This window comes from Adiantum capillus-veneris, chromosome 22, assembly GCF_014529385.1.
Source record: "Adiantum capillus-veneris isolate H3 chromosome 22, ASM1452938v2, whole genome shotgun sequence".
In the NCBI taxonomy this organism is placed as follows: Eukaryota; Viridiplantae; Streptophyta; class Polypodiopsida; order Polypodiales; family Pteridaceae; genus Adiantum; species Adiantum capillus-veneris.
In genome coordinates, this window is record NC_140952.1 from 96,756,787 (window position 1) to 96,773,803 (window position 17,017).

General features: G+C 46.1%; 2 pseudogenes across 1 annotated transcript; one reads left to right on the plus strand and one right to left on the minus strand.

Moving 5' to 3' along the window:
- Window positions 1-4,525: 4,525 nt before the first annotated feature.
- LOC147429856 (uncharacterized) lies at window positions 4,526-6,620 on the minus strand (annotated as a pseudogene).
- Window positions 6,621-7,289: 669 nt separating this feature from the next.
- LOC147429857 (scarecrow-like protein 33) lies at window positions 7,290-10,221 on the plus strand (annotated as a pseudogene). Its single transcript, XR_015185815.1, has 2 exons — window positions 7,290-8,374; window positions 8,582-10,221. The product of XR_015185815.1 is annotated as a scarecrow-like protein 33 (transcript).
- The last annotated feature ends 6,796 nt before the right edge of the window (window positions 10,222-17,017 follow it).

Genomic DNA, 17,017 nt, shown 5'->3' on the forward strand with positions numbered 1-17,017 from the left:
CCATGACAAGCGAGGTGTGCTAGACTTGAAAAAACGGGCAAGAATGAGGGATTCACTCCACGTAATGGTTGACCAAGGTGGATCTTCGCGTCTTGTTATTGGGAATGGAAAGTTGATTGCATGTATAGAAGATTGGGAAAGCATTGTTTCCGCATGCCACTCAAACGACCATTTATGCTTGCGGGCAACGATGGCATCCATTGCATGTACATGGTGCACAAGTATTAGACAGCATGGAATCCCACTTGCTTATGTGAAGGAGTTTTTGGACTTGTGTGTTTGTGCATCGTTTCCCAGGTTGGGGGAATTGGAGAGCCATGACACCACTTCCACAGAAAAGTGCCCGGGTTTACAAGACAGACAAAAGAGTCCCAGCAAGGATGAAGGTGGTGTTGAGGAACATACAGCACTAATGGATGATATTCAAAATGTGATCAACGCTATTGCCATCAAGCACAAGGCTAGATTGGTAGAGAGGCAATCATCGTCGTCGAGGGGCTTCATTCAACTTGTGTGTCATCGCAATGGGGAGGCACGAAGAAAGGGCCACGATCATCGAAGACTGCGCACATCAAAGAAGTGTGGATGCCCGTTTACTATCGTCATTCAACGCGTCTATGATATAAAGGAAAGTGTAAGGATAAGGGTTCATGTTGGGCACAAAGATCATGTGCCGAGATCACATGAGGATCTTTATCACTTGCCAGTGCATCCTACTGTGAGGAAACGATGCATGGAAGATTTGTTTGACGTTGGAACATGTCGCCATGTCGCAAAGATGAGTGTCTCCAAGGAGCTATTTCACTTCAATATGGCATTGCCGATAGAGCAAGTGTCACATAGATTCTTCATGATACCAAAGGAAATTCAAATGATGGCATATCAGCTTCGATCCGAAGGTAAATAAAGCCCTGAACGTCTCCTTGCTGGGATAATCATAGGTTTGTATGGGCTTATCTGTCATGGTGCCTGGGTTTATTTTGGGGGTAGTGCATGGGTTTATTTATTATTTTGACTGGGTTTATCTGTCAGATTCATTTAAGACTTGAGTTTAATTGACTGCTTTTGTTTAGGGAGGCTAGGAAGCGATGACTGGTCTTCAATGTACCAGGAGGCTCTAAAATTAAAAGAGCGAAACAAAGTTCTCTATTGTCAACCCTACAACCCGGATGCCTTCGATGAGATGGAAAGGCCATTCATACTCATTATTCAGGATGATTGGATGCTTGGCATGTGCTTGCGTTTCTCAACAAACAATGCTTGGGCTATTAATAGACTCCACATTCAAAACAAATGTTTTTGGGATGCCACTCTCTGCAGCCGTATTGCCAAATCAAAATGGAATTGGTTTACCCTTGTGGTTTATGTTATGCACACATGATGTAGGAACATCTCAAGAAAGCATTGCTTTGCAAGTGACACTAAGGCTTGTGTTCCACAGAATGAACAACATTCGCCCTCGAGCATTGGTGATTGACAAGTGTATGACTTCATTATTGGCCATCAATAAAGTTGTTCATGCTGATCAATCTTGTTGGGAGGTGGACAAAGATGGGACAACTCAACAAGTTGCATGTATTGTCTGCTATGTTGGTTCCATACCAAGAAAGAATGGGTGGAGCACTTGCTTCCACAGGTTTGTAATATGGTCTTGTATATGTGTACGTGGGTTTATCTGCATGTTAGAGGTTTATCTGTTAGTGCCTGGGTTTATCTGTCAGTGTCTGGGTTTATCTGTCAGTGCCTTGGTTTTCTGTGTGTGAGAGATTATCTGTGTGGACTTGGGCTAATATGGGTGAACTATAGATTATCTCGTATATGTTTCTGGATATGCCTGCCCACTTTTTTTGCAAGCTCCTAAGGAGATGCGTGAAACACTATATGCATCAATGGAAAATCTAATGCAATGTGGTACAGAGGAAAACTTCGAGGCTCAGTATGCCCAGTTGTTGATAGAATGTGAAGGCCACCCTAATATTGTAAGGTATATCTGCAATGGTTGGGCCGCAAAGACATGCATCTGGCGACGAATGTGGCCAAAATACGGTCATTTATTTCCACATGGGCATGTGGACACTACCAATTTGGTCGAGCGACTATGGTAGTATGTGAAATACACACTTCTAGATGCAAGGATCAATCGATTAGCCTTGGATTTATTGCATGCCCTGGTGGGTGACTCCAACACCCGGACACGAATGGGTGGCACTGCTATCAAGTTCTTTCGTTAGAAGCAAGAGATTGGTATAATATTTTCTTTTCATATTAATCAAAGCAAAGGCAATATTGGATTTTTCTATGACTGCCTAGTAGGATTATTCGTTTGCATGAAGACTTGCATTTGTGCTTGGGTTTATAGTATGGTATAGGTTTATATGGTTGCCTGGGTTTATCTGTGTCTAGATTGCTTCTGAAGCTGATCACTGTATATTTTGTGTAGTTGACTCTGGAAAGCACAACATTTATGGAAATGATCGGCTGAAGACCACAAGACTTGCACGAGGTGAAGAAATCTTAAGGAGATATGCAATGACCCATCGACGATTCAAGTTATCGATGAAGCTGCACTCTTATTTAAGGTCTTGAGCATGTCATCCACAGGGACATGGTATCAAGTTAGTATACAGTCGGCATATTGTGACTGCCCAGATTGGTTTAGCAACTGCAAGCATCTGTATGGAATGCGACTCATCTTAAGGGACTTCTTTTCTCATATTAGCCATATTCTACCCATCATTGACACAGCCTGCGAGCTAGTCATGGAGCAGGATCCTGAACAGTTTGAGGGTACTACCATCGATGTAGAGCCTCCTCCAACACAAGTTTTGACCCAATGCATTGACGAGCTAAAAGCACTCTTGCACAACATTGAAGAGGGCATTCCATCATATAGTGACTCAAAGATCTTGTCATTGGTGGGGCAAGTGCGAGCAGCATATGTTGGCCTCTTTGCTCAAAGAGCACCCATGGAGATCGATTTGCCAAAGAAGGGAAGTCTAACACAAGTACAGGCACATGTAACTACCACTCGACTTGGGCATGGCCAACCTAGGCCAGAAGGAGTAAATATGCAAATCACGGTGCCCACACGGCCTGCTAGACAAACGGGTGCCTTGTGACATAAGCATCAAAGGGGCCGTAAGAGAGTTCGGTTTTCTTTGCAAAGGCGGGTTTACTGTCATCATTGTTGCACAAAGACTTTCTTGGTGGACGAGGGGGTCGATACATGCCACACTTGCAATGCATTGTTGCCTATGACTCCATGGCTAAGAGCTCAAGAAAAGCTAGGAGCATTGATAGGCCGACAAGCCTTGTTGTTTCATGGGTCTGATGCTTATGAATTCATTCGTGGAATGCGGACCAAACAATGACGATGAGCGTTTGTTTGATCTGAAGTTCAATGATGGGGAAACCATGCATGGAGTATTGGCATCAGCTCATCGAATTGTACTTTTGTAAAACCCTGCAGTAAACATCTTCCTCTTGCCTTGCTGTTTTGCCCGGGTTTATCTGTATCCCATGTTTGGTTATTTGTACTATTTTTGGACCTCTCAATCACCTACCATATCTTTTCACCTGAAACTGAGCAGTAAACATCTGCCTCTTGTCTTGCTGTTTTGCCCGGGTTTATCTATATCCCATGTTTGGTTATTTGTACTATTCTTGGACCTCTCAATCACCTACCATCTCTTTTCACCTGAATAAGGCAAGTTTTAAACTTATTATTATGGTGGTAAAGGAGTGGACTATTCTTACTTTGTACAACTTGATAGGCTTTTTGTTTTTTCTTCAATCAACCTTATACCTGTTTTGGGTTTTTCTCAACCTATCGGCACTACTTCTTGTCTTGTGATGGAGAATTTTGACTCATTACCTTCCCTAAAATAATCTTCAATACCTCTGCTTTATACACTTAATTCCATACCTATTTTAATTGACCATGGGCTACCTCTTTCTGTGGCAGTTCATTCTCGATGCCCTCTTAGGATTGTATTTCTTGTGCAACCATTAGGTGTATAGTTTTTCTCAACTTTGATAGAGATTTCAATGTCTATATAGTTAGATTTAAGTTATACAATAATAAATTTTTATGTTAATATTAGACTAATTAGGTTCAAACACACACACACACACACACACACACACACACACACACACAGAGAGAGAGAGAGAGAGAGAGAGAGAGAGAGAGAGAGAGACTATCAACATAGTTTAGTTGTAGAAATGTATCTGATGCAAGTGGAGAAGAGATTTGTCCTTCTAGTATGATTGTCTTATACTCTTGGCAGCATCTTCCTTTCCTCTTTCTAAGAATACTAGAGAGAGAGAGAGAGAGAGAGAGAGAGAGAGAGAGAGAGAGTTGCACACCATGTCGTGACAGATAAACCCGGGCAATAAGAATACTAGAGAGAGAGAGAGAGAAAGAGAGAGTTGCACACCATGCCGTGACAGATAAATTCAGGCAACAAGAATACTAGAGAGAGATAGAGAGAGAAAGTTGCACACCATGCCATGACAGATAAACCTAGGGACTTCTTACCACAGTTGTGGAGGTAGTACAGCTTGCCCCTGATTGTTTTGCTCTCTTTACTTGAAACTTGGGCCGCTTTGAAGAGCCGACAAGGGCAAGAGCCTTATCCGCCGGCCCTTCATCCTCTTGCCCCGTCTCCACATGCTTTTTAGCCTTATTCTTCACACCATCCCTCTTTACAGCAATCTTAACCTCCGGCACCTTCTCCAACTGCCCCTTGCCCGTGTGCCCTTTCACCTTGACCTAACCATTTTATCAAAGAAGAGGAAAACCATAAGATAAAAAAAGACAATTCATTGGCTTCTTGCACAACACTTGAGGGGCTTACCTCGTCAACAGCAAGTTTCCGGTCGACGGGATCACAGACTTCCACCTCTTTCATCCTCTTCAACCTCTTCACATTTTGTTGCTTCGGGATCGCCGTACCTTCTTTCTCTTTCACATCGGCCTTGGTCTTTCTCTTGTTCACCTATGACAATGCACTCAGACATAAACCCGGGTGCAAGGACCAAAAACACTTGCAAGGCACACTTTCATTGCAATAGTTTTCCTAGGGCCGTTTGTTGCATACCTGTGTCTTGGGTGGCTCAGAGCCTGCTGTGCCACTCAACTTCTTTGCTTGACCACTCTTTTGAACCTTCAAGGGACTTGATCCTTCAAGCACAATTATATCCTGCACACATTACAGCCGACACAATTTTCAAAAAAATTGCACAATACCCAAGCACTGAGAGGTAAACCCGGGCACAGTCCTACCATTTTAGTTTGTTGGTCCTCCTTTGCAGCCTTAGGAGCCTTTGGAGCCCCTGGTCGGGTGTCCGTTGTGCCGCTCACCTCCTTTGACTGGCCGCCTTTTTGAGCCTTCAACGCGCCTGATCCTTTAACCAAATTCAAACCCTGCACATCTTAAACACCTAAGCACTTAAACACCTAACCACTTAACTGACAGATAAACTCGGGCAACTCGGGCACTGACAGATAAACCCAGGCATTTCTCCTACTTGTTTTGTTGGTTGGATCTCCTTTGGGGCCTTTGGGGCCAGGGCCTTCTTCATACTAGCATCTTGGCATGGCTCCTGAGGTACATCCGATGACAGAGGAGCATCTTGACCCTGCACAAATCTTACATGTTTTGTTGGTTGGGCCTCCTTTGGGACCTTTGGGGCCTTCTTCAAAACAGAGCCTTGGCCTTGCTCTCGAGGTACATCCTCCGACAAAGGAGCATCTTGGCCCGGTGGCATTGCAATCTTCAAAGGCGTTGCAATCTTTGGGGCCTTTGGAGCCTTCTTTGAAGCAACACCTTGGCACGGCTCTCGAGGTACATCCGCCGATAGAAGAGCATCAATCTTCAAAGGCGTTGCCCTCTTCAAACCCTGCACATGTGAACACTTAACAGCAGGCACAAATTTCCCTTAAACCACAAAAATCTTTGGGCAATGACAGATAAACCCGGGCATCTACACGAAGAGTCCTACTTGTTTTGTGCGTTGGATCTCCTTTGGGGCCTTTGGGGCCTTTGGAGCTTTCTTTGAAGCAGCACCTTGGCACGCCTCTCGAGGTACATCCGCCGACAGAGGAGCATCTTGGCCCTGAGGCGTTGCAATCTTCAAACCCTGCACACGTTGGAACAAATAAACCCAAACGTCCACAGATAAACCCGGACATTCACACGTAAACCCGGGAACTGTCTTACTTGTTCTGGTTGTTGGGCCTTTAAAGCCCCCTTCTTCCCTTCCTTAGTCACAACAGTAGAAGGCTTGCATGGCTCCGGTTCTACAACCGCCAATGGAGGAACATCATCATTGTTTGGTCCTTTCCCCGCTTTCTTCTTCCTTTCCCCGGTCACAGCAGCAGTCTTGACCGGCAAAGGCTCCGGAACAACATCGGGCTGAGACACTGCAAGAAGGAGCTCCCCCCCCCACCTCTTTGACCTCCTCAACCGGTGTTGGCCCCGCCCTCGAACGCGTGGCTCTCATCGCAGGCGGCTTTTTGGCTGCCCCCCAGCCCTTCCAGTAGGCTTCTTTGGCGGAGGTGTAGAGTAGGCGCCCCTCATTCCCGTCCTCCCTCCCTTCTTTGCCTTGCCCGCCATCTCTGCACAATCCTGGACAGAGCTCCCCCTTGCCCGCGATGCCCTTGAAACCCCCTGGACAGACCTGCGCGCCGCCCTGAAACACCCCCTCAAACCCCAAAACAGAGGTGGCAATGTTGAACGCAACCCGGTCGAGAATGGCAGGACGACCTGCAGGCTGTACTACGAGGTGCAAAGTGAAAGCAACCCGGTCGAGAATGGCGGGACGACCTGCAGGCTCCCCTCACTGCCTGAGGTGAGGTGAGGTGACACACCCCACTTCAAAATCATGGCGGGTGATCCGGTCGGATTTCCCCCCATCATAATTTGTGCTGACGTGGATCGTCCGTCGCCATCTCACCCACGCCCCGAGGCCACGTCACCCGCCCGGTGCCACGTCGTCCCGCCATTCAGCGCCCAGGTTTACCTCCTACCCCGAGCCCGGCCCCGCCTCGCGGACAATCCAGATCGTCTCGCCGATCCCGCCTCAATTCCGCGCCGTCGATCCCATGAACGAGCTTCTTAAATGTACATGTGTATATAGTCCTGAGAGGGTGCCCGCCCACCCTAAAGGGTATGGGCACTCAATTTTGGATGTATCCCTGCGGTCTAAATTGGGTCAACGAGCCGCGGTCCTGCTCGACGATTATGTGCACCCAGCCACCCACCCACACACACAAACGTAGACACGCAGACGCACGCATAGACAGAGAGAGAGAGAGAGAGAGAGAGAGAGAGAGAGAGAGAGAGAGAAAATGCATCATGGCAATACTCAAGAAGCTCAGAGTCTGCAGAATGATCGGTTCTCATTCTCAGCTCAACTTATACACACCAGTCACGATATTCCCCCTCATGAACCCATTGCCTACATTCGGGATTTCTTTGAGCAAGAGGATCAAGATGCCCCCCTGTCAAGTTTTGGCGAATTGTTTTCCTTCTATACTAAGGCCTCTGAATTTGCTGCCATCTTGAAGGAAGACTCTCCTACCCTTGAAAGCTTGACCAATTGTTCGACAGAGCTTGTGGGGAATGGCGTGGGCAATCGTGTTGTTCTTTTGAATAGCTCAAAGGGCTCCCACGGTCTCAATTGCATGCCAAGCAAGGTCCTTGATGTGGGGCTCCTCAGTCATCGGCTTAGTCGACCACCAATATTACATGACAGAGAAAGAGAGGAGGTTTCTGATGCCATCAAGGATGTGAATGGCAGTATCAAGCACAATGAGGCCCAAAGGATAGGCTGCTCGAGGTTAGAAAGTGCATTGAAACTGCGGAAGGCTTTGAGCATCGACAAGCCAAGAGTTCTTAAGTATGCGGATGCGAGCATCAGCAAGCTAAGATATCATGATGAGTATGTTGACATCAAGATTGGAAAGGCAGGACTCCCTATGTATTTTGAACTTCATGACATGCTTTTGCAGTGTGCATATGCAGTTTGCTTGAATGACAAAAACGCAGCCAAGGCCATAGCATGGAAAGTGAAGCAGCTAGCGTCGCCTTATGATAGTGCAGCGGAGCGATTTGCAGGGACAGGTTGGTCATTGTACATGGGACATTTCAATCAACACCGCCCCTCATTCACACAGATCTTGGAGGCCAAAATGAAGTACATGTCAAGCTGCCCATTTACCCAAGCATCTCATCTTTTTTCAAATGAGACAATATTGAGGATTGCAAAGGGAGCTTCAACATTAGTCATCATCGAGCATCAAATGTCTGGAATTCAGTATCCATCACTCTTCAAAAAACTGGCTGCACTTCCAGGAGGGCCGCCGAAGGTATGGAGAGTGAGCTTCATTTGAACCTCATGGCACTGTCTTGTGTATTCTGGGGGCCTGTCACAGTATCTCCCTTCCAAGCTTCAGCATTGGAGATACAGATATGCTGTGTGTGCACGCGCACACGCTTAGGACATGGAATTACTTCTTTTCGCTGTCAAGGTTGTTTTTCTTGTGCATTCTAAACATGCCCTTCTTTGTCTGCAGGTTTCTCTAATTGCACATATGGTCCCACATTACTCAATGCTGCCTGCCCAAAGAGATGTTATTTTTTGCGGCACTGGAGGAAACTGGTCGAAGGTTAGCAAAGTGTGCAGCATCGTTCAAGGTTCCCTTCCTGTTTTACTCCATGGTTTGGCATGCGGGGGAAGGTAAACTTGCAAGATTTTGTGAGTCCAAAGAGACCTGCAGAGGAGGTTTTTGTGGCTATATCTGCATCCTTTTTGCGGTTTGTAATGGACGACATATTAGATCCACGACCCATCAGGCTGAAGGGCTTTAAGGGGTTATGTGACACCTGCCCGGATGTGTTCATACAGGGTGTTGTGTCTGGTGCCTACAGCACTCCCTTCTACTCAGCTCGCTTCAAGGAAGCTCTCTTTCACTTTACCTGCGTTTTCGACGTGCTTGACACTTTCATCAAAAGGGAAAATCAAGATAGGTTGGTTTTTGAGAGTGAGGTTTTAGGCAAAGCCATCTTGAATGTAGTGGCATGCGAAGGTTTGCAAGTGTCAGCGCGCGTGGAGAAGTACAAGCAGTGGCAGGCAGTTTTAGAAGAGGCTGGTATGCAGAAGCTCCCTTTGAATGCAAACACTGTACATCAAGTGGAAGGGTTGCTTAAAAGCTGGCATAAGGACTACATGATAGCAGCTGAAGACCGGCAGCATCTCTTCCTGGGGTGAAGAGGGCGCACTTTGTATGCCTTGTCCACATGGAGATCACCACCCTCATCAAGGGCAATGCTAGCTCATTTTTGCTAGGTGCAACCCCTCAAACCTTCAACATGAATATTCTTAAGTTACATACAATGGTAAAGCCTCGAGCGGTGCTTAGGCATGCCAACACTATCTACATAAGCCCTAGAGAGAGAGAGAGAGAGAGAGAGAGAGAGAGAGAGAGAGAGAGTTGCTTTCTTGGTGCTACTCTACTGATTGCATCTAGAGAGACATCCTCGCTTGGCATCCGCTGAAAACAGTCCAAAGCTTCTTGGTCAAGTTGGGCGTATCCCACAATCAACGCATTCCAAGCGACAAAATCCCAGATAGGAAGCTCCTCAAGCACTTGTTGTTCTTTATGTAGTGCACCACATTTGGCATACATGTTGTCCAAGGTAGTGTCAAGCATGACGTTTCCTTTCAACAACCCCTGACTAACAATATCAGTGTGAATTCTTTTTTGCCCATATCAGCATCAAATGCCCTCTCTCTGCATCTATTGAAAACAGCCCAGAGCTTGCTGACCGTCATCCTCGTGTTGGACATAATCGATACACTCCATGAGATAATATTGCAGATAGGAAGCAGAATACATAGCTGACAGCCCCTCTAGGGTCAACTTGTGGCCGAGACAGCCCACGCTGTGCATTTCTAGGCAACCACCCTCAAAAGGTCAATTTGAACCAGCACACAAGCTCTAGGCCTCCAGCTCTTACGATGACCTCCTCTAATCTTGACCTGCTCGGTTTAGGAGCCCCGCATGCCCCAAGCGATAGAGCCCACACTGGGCATCGCTAGAAAACATCACTTAGAAGGACGATATGCATCATTGCATGGGCGTTGGGCCTCGTGCTCTTGCGTGCAACCTAGAACTATCGGGCAAGACATTTTATCCACGCTAAGCGTGCTGACCAAAACATCGCTAAGCAAGATGCAAGCACATGGTGATTACGCCAAGTGGAAAACACCCAGTCCATATTTGCAAAAACACCTTGTGCATGTTGGGCATATCCTAAAAACACGCACTCCAACAAAAAACGTTCTTGATGGTAGAGCAAAGCAGTACCAAGCACAAATGCTGCTTTCCAAGTTCTTGCATAATGCCGCATGTCTTCAAGATGCATCTCCTACTAATGTTGGACGTAACCTGCAATTTGTACATTCCAAGAGACGACATTGCGGGCAAGAAGCTCATCAAGGACATGTTGCACTCTTCCCCTCCATGTTTGCTTGTGGAGTGGATATTGCTACTTTCTTGGCACTACTATGTTGATTGCATCTAGAGAGACACCCTCGCTTGGCATCCGTCGATAACAACCCAAAACTTCTTGGCCAACTTGGGCATATCCCACAATCAGTGCATTCCAAGAGATGACATCTCGGACACGAAGCTCCTCAAGCACTGTTTGTGCTTTATGAAGTGCACCACGTTTGGCATACATGTTGACCAAGGCAGTGCCAAGCATGACGTTTTCTTTCAACAACCCCCGACTAACAATATCATCGTAATTTCTTTTTCCCATATCAACAACAGATGCCCTCTCTCTGCATTTGCTGAAAACAGCCCAGAGCTTGCTGACCCCCACCATGTTGGACATAATCAACGCACTCCATGAGACAACATTGCAAATAGGAAGCAAAATACATAGCTGGCAACCCCTCTAGGGTCACTTGCGACTGAGACACAACCCACGTTGGGCATTGCTGACAAACATCCCGTAGGAGGGCAATATGCACCACTGCATGGGCGCTGGGCTGAGTTCTTTTGAAACAACCCACTTTTAGAAATATTAGCATGCAAAGACAAAGCAATCCTAGGCATGGCAATGTTTTCAAGTGTCCCTAACTAACAACATCATCATTAATCTGTTAGCCCATGTCAACTCCTTGGATAATGCCACATGCCTTCGAGCAAGCATAGGTCACTGCATCCCAAGAAAACACCTCAGTTCATATTTGCTCGAAAGAGTCGAGTGTGCTCCTTGGCGCACTCTTGAACCTACACTTGTTGGTCATACCCTACAATAGTGTACTTCCCCGTGTCCTTCATCCAAGGAAAATCTTGACATCATACAGGTTGAGCAAAGTAATGCCAAGCACATTGTCACCATTTTTTCCAAGATCCACATGTCTTCAAGATGCAAGCATAGCCTCAGGTAATGGCATTTGTAGAGAGGCCCACACTTTTCAGAGTTCCACAAAAACCACTTAGCAAAGATTCTTTCCCCAAGCCCATGTTGAGCATAACTTGCAAAAAAGTCCCACAGATGACCACCTGGTTGCATTTGCTGAGAGGCCCTTACTTTTGCATTCTACAAATGTAACTCATAGCTTCTTTACCTTGCCCGTAGGAGACAATATAACCTTCAATAAGTGCAAAAAAGGATTAGATGGTTGCATATTTGCACAAAGGCCCTCACTTCACATTCCACATTAACAACTTAGAGCTTCTTCCTCTTCCCAAGCTCCAATAAGTGCAATCTTATATCTATCTCAACCTCATTCAATGGGAGACCCTCACATTGCATTCCACAAAAGAAAATTTATAACCTGCAATAAAAAACTTTCATAACCTGTCATAAACTATCTAGAGAGACACCCTCGCTTTGCATCAGCTGAAAACAGCCCAAAGTGTGATTACATTTGGAGAGATAGCCTCGCTTCGCATCCACTGAAAAACGCCCAGTGCTCCTTGGCCGCCTTGCCCAAGTTGGGCTAATCCTACAATAAATGAATTGCAAAAGATGACATCCTGGATAGGAAGCTGCGTAAGCACTTTTTGTGCTTTATGAAGTGAGGTGACAGGTTCAGGGCAGCAAGGGGAAGGATCAGTTGCACGCAGATCTCTCTCTCTCTCTCTCTCTCTCTCTCTCTCTCTCTCTCTCTCTCTCTCTCTCTCTCTCTCTCTCTCTCTCTCACACACACACACACACACACACACACACACACACACACACACACAAACACACACACACACTAGCATACCCATAGAATCATCAGCAGTTGGACGCTTGGCACCAACTTGGGCAAGGCCAAGGAGCTCTGGGCCTGGGCTGTTTTCAGCGAATGCGACGTCATGCTTGGCACTGTCTTGGTCGACATGTATGCCAAATGTGGGCACGCCCAATCTGCTCGGCGCTCTGCCCCACGTTGCCTCCCTTCCACGTCCCAGCCCAATCGCACCCACAGTAGCTCTTTGCTGGTCTGTGCGCGCGCATGCATATGTGTGTGTAGACTCTAGAGTCTCAAATTTCTCTCTCTCATTGCAGTGGACTGCAATAGGCTAGACTCTAGAGGAGGGTGAAGTCCAAATCGTCACGCGGGCAGCTGCAAGCTTCAGAGAAAACGGCTCCTCAGGTGAGTCGAGTCATTAATTTGATAGAGTGCTCTTGTGCGCTCTCTCTCTCTCTCTCTCTCTCTCTCTCTCTCTCTCTCTCTCTCTCTCTCTCTCTCTCACACACACACACACACACACACACACACACACACACATACACAGTGTTGATGCAGAGCACACTCGTGCCTGAAGGCGCCTCTCTCTCTTTCTCTCTCCCTCTTTTGGAACGTCGCAGTTTGCGCCACGTGTAAAGTGCACCCATGTCCGCCATAGTATGTTAGTAGATTACACAAGACCAACCTTGATGTAACATATGCTAAAGTCATCTTTCAGATGGATATTAGTTCACTCCGGATGAAGCTAGGCTCACCACGTGTCGGGGGGGGGGGGGGGGGGGGGATCCCTCCCCCTTTGATATGTTGGGAACACAAGTTGCTCAAATATCAGAAAGAAAGGTTTTGTGATAGTGCTTATAACTAAGCTGGTAGGATAATTGGTTGCTAGAGAAATTGGGAAGGTGCTTTAATGGTTTCTCAAGGTCTAGAGTTCAAGTGCTGAAAAATCTGTCTTGATTGTTTGCTCAGCCTAGGAAAGGTGTGTGGGTACCACACAAGTGAAGAGGGAGCATTGTCTAATGCTAGGATAACAAGGTAAAAGTCACAATGGCCTACATAAGAGAAGTTTTGAACGCAATAGGATACATAATTTTTTCAGTCACCGTAGTTCTCACGTAATTCGGATTACAATGTTTGAGATTCATGAACAATTGTAGCAGTGCTTGGGTGTGTCTTTGCACGTTTAGTCCCATCCAATTGTGTTGATCTGACCATCCATGCTATCTCTCAAACCTACACCTTTAGGGACAAAAACGCTTGCCAACCATGGTGGAAGCTGCTATGAAATTAAGAAAACTACTCTTGATGAGGAGTTTGGTATACTCTTGATGAAGATTCCAAGCACAAGGATGCAGACAAAGAATATTGCACATTCCTTGAGGACCTTTACCAATAAGCTCTTTCGATTGTGTTGAAAACTCACAAGGCTTGAAATCTTTATTCTCAATGAAGTCTTTACTTCAATGTACGATCCATCACTAATCCCTGCTACAAAAGAATTTCCATGTATGGCATCCCCAATATCTTATGAAGGATGTGTTGGAGTGGCAACTTGCATGATTATGCCTACCTAGGGACCGTGGTGGACAATGTGCGATGGACTCCATGCAAGATTGGGAAGCCTTACCCTAAAGCCTCCAATTCTTCAACTCAACATCGACCTCTCAATCATGCCTTTCTTTGGCAAGCTTCCACTACACAGCTTTTCAAGCTTATGCTTTCTAGTTAGTCCTTGTGAAGACTTATCAAAGTCATTGTGTTGGTAGAATGACCAACTATATGACTTTGGTCCTAGGGCTTTTGTTTGATATAGGACACATGGATGGATTTCGCCTCATTATTACATTAAACCAAGGCTTCTTCTTCTTCTTCTTCTTCTTCTTCCCCCCCTTGTTCGACCATGGGGGGAACATGGATGGATTTCGCCTCATCATTACACTAAACCAAGACTGTCTATCATGTTGAGATTGCCTCATCTTCTTCTTCGTCATGGCATTTGTCATGGCAATGAGAGTTTTCAGGAGACTCTCTTAAGGGACAACAGATGATAAATGCTCCTTACAGCTTTTTTCGACCATGGGGAGAATGTCTTTCACCTTTTGGATCGATGTCATTTGTCATGGCAATGAGAGTTTTGAGGAGACCCCCCTTAGGGACACCAGATGATAAATGCTCCTGACAACTACTCATGTTGTGTAATGAGCCTTGAATCACCAAAGAATATGCCCATTCATTAATAGTTTTCACAAATGCACTACTGATGTGCCTTTTTGTGCTTCGCTTCATTTTCCTTTGCCAATTAGGGCATGGTCATGCGAGGCATAGTTCTCACTAAGCTTCGACAGCTACTGACAGCAGCGCAGAGCGTCCACCGCCGGCAGCAGGTAAAGAGAGAAAGGGCAAGGTGCAGGCAGGAGAGCGAGAGCAAGAGCTGACCCGGAGTAGACAGGCATAGTTTTGTGACTATGCCTAAATAGGCATAGTTGGCATACGAAGCCGGTGAGAAGCTGTGGAAAGCTGCCATGCGTCAGAGGCTGTCGGCTGATCTACGGAGAACTAAGCCTTGCGTGACCATAGCCTTAGTCATTTAGTATGTGTAGGCCTCCAAACAACACAAAACATGTAATAAGACACTCCTTCTTTGGTTTTGCAACCTCAATTTTCCAATGAGCCTAGCGAACAAATCAACTGCTCCAATCAACTGCACTAGCCGTCACAATCTAGGATTGGGGGGCAGCGGATCGTGGCCGTCCATCTAAGGTGATTAAAGGCCGTAAATTCTTGCCTAAAGCTTGTGCCACATCAACAGATGGAACATATTTTTTTAAAAGCCAATCATTGGCACACACATCAATGTCCATAATGTGGAAGGTCACTATCCCTCCACACTCTTTGGCACGGGGGTTTTCAAATAGGATCAACGGTGAGGGTCATTCGAGCCGTCGGATGTGTTTTTGTAAATTCAGACCGATTTGTAAATTCGGGGCAAAAAGTAAAATTGGGCCAACACGTAAATTTTGGGCCAGTATGTAAATTTGGGCCCGCACCTGGAGCCTCAAACCCAGGACCTCAGTCGTGCGGTGCATGTGCTCTAACCACCACGCCCGCATGCATTTATTGAAGTATGTGCCATTTCAATGTTACATATGTAAATGCGGGCTGATTTGAAAATTCGGAACAGTTTTGTAAATTCGGACCATGCGATCTTTTAAATTCGGGTCGCGCTAATTTGTAAATTTGGGCCGCTCAATGCGTGCACCTCACCATTCTCACCTCCACCCTTGATCCCATTTGAAGGGGCCTGCACCATATAGTGTTGAGGGTCACTGTCAATCACCGTAATTTATTAGTAGTCGGTACCTCCCGTAATCTGTCTGGGGTTGTTTTTCCTACCCGTAATGCTAGCTCTTGCATGTCGTTGTCTCTGACCCCCCTCCCTTGGACTATGAAGGCCTGGAATGGTCGTTTATGTTAGGAAATAAGACATAGCTAAGTAAATATTTGAGTAGATTACTTAATAGAGAGAGATAATTTACACACACAAGAGATTATAGAGTAGAGAGAGAGAGAGAGTACACACGATATACGTGGTTCACCCAATGTGGGCTATGTCCATGGGAAAGCATCCACTCAATGGCTTTAGTACTTCAAAACAAGAAGTAGGTTACAAAGGGATTATACCCTTTTGGAGCTCCCGCCTTGCTTCACTCTCACCACCTCACACCCACCTTGTTGCATCAACTTCACACTATGAAATGTGTGTAGAAATGACCTCCTTTTATAGACCAAAAGGGATGTCCTCTCTCTTGAGAGGCAGCCATGTGTAGCCGCTCTTGTGTAGATAAGTCCAAATCGGACCCTCCAATCCACCCATGTGTGGCCGCCCTTGAGAAGACAAGTCCTCTTTTGAATTCGGCCACTGGCCATTGGATTCGGTCACTAGCCACCGACCATTGACTTCCGACCACCAGCCACCACCAGCCATTGACTACCAGCCACTGGCCAACCGCCGGTCGTTTTTCGACCACTTTCCAGCCGCCGCCCAGCCATAATATTCCGACGAAAAGGAATATTTTGACGAAGCCTGTCTCGAGTTTAGGCTCGAGATTGGGCGTTAAAATTTTTCTTTCCGCGAGTGATTTTATTTTCCAACGAGTTATTTTTCTTCACGCATGATGGCTTCTCCTCATAACGGGGGCGTTACAAATGTGCGCTTTTAACACAGAAAATTACAAGGGGTAAATCAGGCTCCATACTTAACAATCTCCCACTTGGAGACTGATCTCTAAACCAAACCTGTGACTGCTTTCCATCCTTGCTTCTTATCCTTGAATGCCGATTGAAGATGAGCAAAAGTTCATCTTCTCTTGGTTGACCACCTTTGTAAACATGTCTGCAGGATTTTCACTTGTATGCACCTTTCCTAGCTTTAGTTGTCCCTCTTCCAAAAGTGTGCGTATAAAGTGATATCTCACCTCAATGTGCTTTGTCCTTGAATGAAAGGCGGAGTTCTTCGCAAGATGGATAGCGCTTTGGCTATCACTGTACAAGACACAATTGTCTTCTTTAAATCCAAGCTCTTCTAAGAATCTGTGAAGCCACATAATTTCTTTGCTTGCCTCCGTCTTTGCTACATACTCTGCTTCCGTGGTAGAAAGTGAGCCCACTTTTTGTAGCTTTGAAGCCCAGCTTACTGTTGTGCCTCCAACCGTGAAAACATAGCCAGTAGTGCTCCTTTGAGTATCTTTGTCACCTG